Here is a 6028-nt window from a genome sequence, read left to right as displayed (position 1 = left end):
GCTCTGTAAGGAACATCCAGTGCTCTCTATGAGATTCAAATTAGATGCTCTCAAATTTTAATATTTTAACTATAAATATTCAGTGTTCATATGCTAATGACAACTTAATTCTTCCTGTTGAAACGTCAAGAAGCAGGATTCTCTGTGGTCTAGAGATTTCTTGGGTCCTCCTACCTAAATTATAGCTCTTCTCTCTAATATCACTACTTCTAATTTTATTACCTTCCTGTCCAAACAATTTTTGTGTGCATATGTGTGTGTGCTTTAATCAGATGTTTCCTAAAATATTACATTTCTTACTCAAATAAATTTTTAATTGTTCTCTAATTCTTCTTAGTCAGAACACAACTCAAAGCTCTTGGTCATTTGGTTCCTATACCTCTACTTTTAGGTATCTACTGCTTCCAGTGAAATCACTATGTTCCCATTAGTCTGGCTTTAGTTGGCATTTGGGGGAAGATAACATTCCTGAAAAATCATCATTATCCTTGCACAGTTTCCTGTCCCCAACCATGACACACACTGCTTTTTGTTCATTTGGAATATCTGTCATCTTATTCCCACTTAATGTGAGCTCTAATCCTCATTTACTACCTAATTATTAATGAAACGATCTCCTTGAAGCTGCACCTACTATACCTGACCATAAGCATACCATTGTAAGCTATTGCATACAGTGTTTACATTCCATTTCTCTGTTGAGAAGAAACAGGGATTTCTCTATAAATGTGCAGTGATGCTTGCTTTCTTCAATGAACAGTGAAGTAAATATTGTTATCTATGCATAAAAGAACCGAAAGTTGACAGAAGGACTGAGAGAAGAAAATAGGAATTCTATTAAAAAAGAGTAAAGTATGATTGGTATGGATAATTCTGAATGACAAGAAAGACAATCTATTAGGCTGTCACAAGATAACTGGTTATCCAAGTATTCCCAGGTGAGACTGTTGCTTAGACTTCATCTCCTGGGAAACAGAACACCTAAAACAACAGTGATTTAACATACTGTTGTATACATGTATCAACATAAAAATTCTGAATACACTTCTAATATATACATTTCTGCATTTCTGTAATGTATCATATATGTGTGTGGGTGTGCGTAAATACACTAATATATCACATGCACTATAAAATATACTCAAAAATACAAGTTTTAAAGGATAAAAAGTACATTTAAATTAAACCTTCAATTTTGTTTTTGCAACCCAGTGAATCATGATGTTCACATCACATTTTAAAATGTGATTCTACTAATTTTAACAGGAAGGTTGAGTTAAAGAATCGAGAAATTAGTTCATTGATGGGGTAATCATTTCTAGATGCAGGGTTGGGGGGGGCTGAAGTCTTGAGGGAAGAGATCAGTTGTGGGAAGGGAGGAGAAACAGAGAAGAATGTATCTTATGCTGCAAATAAATTAAGCTCCCCACCAAATCACATATTATTTCTTTGACAACTCAAACTGGTTCAGTGCCACCAAGAAGCAAGAGCTCGTACATGGGAACTGAGTGAATGTGGACCCAGTAACATGCATTCCAATTTACATAGAAAAAATAGTATTCTTGGAACAGTGGCTTGAGGCCTTAAAGATGACCAACAGAGTTCAAATAAAAAAGAAGAGCGGCCCATACCTTTCTCTCTCTTCTCTTTCTCCTAACACTAAACACTAGAAAATATCTACAGGACTCATTCTGGCATTTTCATAAATGATCTTATGATAACAACACCCTGGAATTGATCAATTTCTATTCCTTATGTTTCCTTCCTATTTCTCTCAATAACATCCCTCTCCTCAACTGAACTCCCCTCAGTGTACACACAACACAGACACATAAAGAGACATGTATAGTTTTGTATAATGCTGAGCATCCAGCAGAGACTTAATTTTTTTTCAGAAATAAAATAAGGACTCCTCTCCCCCAACACCTGTTGGACCGTCGAAAAAGCAAGACAGTTCCAGAAAAACATCTACTTCTGCTATATTGACTACATCAAAGCCTTTGACTGCATGGACCACAACAAACGATGGAAAATTCTGAAAGAGATGGGAATACCAGACTACCTGACCTGCCTCCAGAGAAATCTGTATGCAGGTCAAGAAGCAACAGCTAGAACTGTACATGGAACAACAGACTGGTTCCAAATTAGGAAAGGAGTATGTCAAGGCTGTATACTGTCACCTTGCTTATTTAACTTCTATGCAGAGTGCATCATGCAAAATGCTGGGCTGGATGAAGCACAAGCTGGAATCAAGATTGCTGGGAGAAATATCAATAACCTCAGATATGCGGATGACACTACCCTTATAGCAAAAAGCAAAGAAAATCTAAAGAGACTCTTGAGAGTGAAAGAAGGGGGTGAAAAAGTTGGCTTAAAACACAATATTAAAAAAACTAAGATCATGGCATCTGGTCCCATCACTTCATGGCAAATGGATGGGGAAACCATGGAAACAGTGACAGACTTGTTTTCTTGGGCCCCAAAATCACTGCAGATGGGGACTGTAGCCATGAAATTAAAAGACATTTGCTCCTTGGAAGAAAAGCTATGACCAACCTAGATAGCATATGAAAAAGCAGAGACATTATTTTGCCAACAAAGGTCCGTCTAGTCAGAGCTATGGTTTTTCCAGTAGTCATGTGTGGATGTGAGAGTTGGACCCTTAAGAAAGCTGAGCACCGAAGATTTGATGCTTTTGAACTGTGGTGTTGGAGAAGACTCTTGAGAGTCCCTTGGACTGCAAGGAGATTCATCCAGTCTACCCTAAAAGAAATCAGTCCTGAATATTCATTGGAAGGACTGATGCTGAAGCTGAAACTCCAATACTTTGACCACCTCATGTGAAGAGTTGACTCATTGGAAAAAACCCTCATGCTTGGAAAGATTGAGGGCAGGAAGAGAAGGGGACGACAGAGGATGAGATGGTGGGATGGCATCAGTGACTCGATGGACGTGAATTTGAGTAAGCTCCGGGAGTTGGTGATGGACAGGGAAGCCTGGTGTGCTGCAGTCCATGGGGTCACAAAGGGACTCAGCGACTGAACTGAACCCCTCCCCCACAAATTGATGTGTCTCCTCATCTGGGATTATTTAACTTACTTTTCGTTGATGCTGAATAAAACAACATAGTTTTCTCAGCATCATATACTTCATGTGTATGAAAATATGCATTTTTAAGTAATGTGCATTACCTTCCAATTTTTATAAAAAATATATTTCAAGGATCCTATTGGATCAGTGAATGTATGACAGTGCATTTCCTGAATAAACTACACTATAAATAAATATTTTATGAATCATCTCTTCTTTATTGGAAACTTATAAACTATTTCTTCTTGTGCTCCACTCTCTCCTTGTACATCCATGCCCCACTTTCTTATGTTTAACACAAGCAGAAATGGTATTGCTTTACTATTGATCTTTTCTACCCTCCTAATGCCAGTATAAACCTCCAGGAATGGAGACTCCAGTCAACTCAAATATTTCAATCCATTCCATTTGTAAACATGCTTGTATTTCAATTACCCTTTCTCTTTCACAAATAGCCTCAGGATACAAAGAGAACTGGGAGTACATTGTGCTGTGACTAAGAGTTGTCCCTGAGTAATGCTTGGGTGTCCTGCTTATCCACTTGTAGACAATCATGTCTAAGTTTGTGGAGCATCATTTCTGAATCACTTTTTCCCAACTCAGCATCACCTGATATTGCTCCCAGTCTTTCTCTCTTGGGGAGCTGGAGGTCCTCGCATACCACTGTATTTTCCTTTTCTAGCCCTTATTATTTTTCACTTGATTGTAACAGACTCCATGAACTACCTGCTTGATCAAAACTGAACATACCACAAAGTCATTTTCCTCCTCTTTGAATGGCTTCTGCCTGAAAAGCCTGAATTTTCCTTAATCAGCTGAAGTAGCTAAAGTTTTTAAAATAGATTCTCCCTTCATTTATTTCCTGAAAGTCCATCTAGACACTTCTATATTAAAATAACTTAAATGTATGCGTTAAAATGAAAGATTCTGACTTTAATTTTTCAGTATTTCAGGGCATTTACTTCAGAAGAAATGGATTGTATATTACTCACGTTACCATCCTCTAGTCCACACAGTTACTTTATTAATTTCCAAACTAAACTGACTTTCACTTGATTTCATTTTATTGGAACCTCTGTAAACTGTTTTAGAAATTTGATAAAGCAAAATGAAACCTATCCTACAGATGAGCCAAACTTGCAAAAAGCAGTTGACGTTACTATGCTAAACACGTTAACTTAAGCTACAATGGCCGGTTTCTACTCTCATTCTACATTTTTATGAACCCTGGTCTCCCTACAGTTTGTAACATAAGGTCAAGATTGGTCATTCGAGTGCCTACAAAGGCTAAATCAGACCTTAACTGAGAGGAGTTGCCTGGAGGGAGCCCAGGTGAGTGAGAAGACACGGGTTTAACAAGATCTGCTTTGGTTACTGCTTCTACGCCTGTTTGTCCGGAGGGAAACCTGGACAATGCTACTGGGTCTTGTACATTGAAGAGAAGCCAAAAATAAAAATTTCTAATATGAAAAATCCTTTTCTGAAAATGTTGATTAGTAACATTCAATGTTTAAACACTGCACTGACCAAATGAAATAACTAACCAGCAGAATATGGCTCATAGACTATCTAGTTCATCCCCTCTGCTATTGATGACTATTCTATGACTCACTCACTCTATTCCTTTACAATTCCTGAAGTTGAGTTTAGGGAAACCCTGGAAGGACAATTTTCTAGGCAGTTCCTTCAGCTAGTAACCAAAAAATGTTACCAGTAACATTTTTACATTTGTATATAATAAGTACATATCTGCATTTTGTTTTATTTATTAATACAAGTCTATCACTTGAAAATTCCCCCTTCAACTCACAAGTCCTGGTTTCAGAATGGGTAACTCGAATGTCTCATTACTTTTCATACGCACTTCTCAAATACTTCTTGGTGTGATTTTAGGGTCGAAGCAATTCATCCTGATTCAGTTGTGTGTAGAAAATACATGCTATCCACTTCCTTAGTTTTCACTCATTTTATTTATGCCCTTAGTATTTGGTTACATCTCTCCCCCAACTCATAAAGTTAACTTGATCCTTGACAAACAACAACTAAAAAATGACCAAAAAATAAATGAAAAAGTTAGAGTTTTCTTCTGAGTTAAGAGGCTCCTAATCGGGAATGGACAAGAATATGGTGCCGCTCACCGGGTGACTGCCTTTGCTCTTAACTGAAGCAAAACTACAGACATGAGAAACTCAGCAGCTTAAAAGCAAACGATTATCCACCAAGCCCAATGTCTCCCCGAAGGCCTGGAGATTACACGTGTAATAATAAGGCTGCCCTTGCCAAAAGTAAGGCTTAATGCTTCATTTTATTTATTGTATTTATTGAATGGAGCCATTGCTCGATAGCCCCTGGGAGCATTAACAAACATGAAAGAAACCACCAAAGGAAAGAAATATATAAATAAGGAAAACCCATGCCACTAAAGTTTATAATCTGGAACATGCAGTCCTGGGAATCAGGCACATACTCTTACTTCTTCAAGTACCCTGTGATACGTTAGTTATGCAAACATTGCTTAATTTGCCAAAAACTTGAATCTCTGAAGTCCCATATAGATATATTTGCAAAACACTGATCCTTTTGCTTCTTGGTTCTCTATTATGCCATGTGACGATGTGATATTCCTAAATTTTGCCTCTAATTCTGTATTATTATCAGTTGTATTTAACATTGTGATAATCATTTATTTTGGACACCCCTGAATAACTTATTGTAAAATAAGGTGCCCCTATGGCCTCTAGGATGTGCACTTGCAGGGAATTGGGCCAGGGTTATTAAAATCAAATCATCCTTGCATTTAGGAAGAGAAACGACTAAGAAACTGTGACATTTGGTTCTCAAGTCCTTCACTTTTTTTCTATCCATGATAACTCATTTCACATTCTTCTTTATAAATGTTACTCTTTCACATTTGCAAGGATAAAAATAGATAAAGCTT

Source organism: Bubalus kerabau, chromosome 1, assembly GCF_029407905.1.
Source record: "Bubalus kerabau isolate K-KA32 ecotype Philippines breed swamp buffalo chromosome 1, PCC_UOA_SB_1v2, whole genome shotgun sequence".
Lineage (NCBI taxonomy): Eukaryota > Metazoa > Chordata > Mammalia > Artiodactyla > Bovidae > Bubalus > Bubalus kerabau.
The sequence above is the reverse complement of the archived record's forward strand: the minus strand, read 5'-3'. Positions refer to the sequence as shown.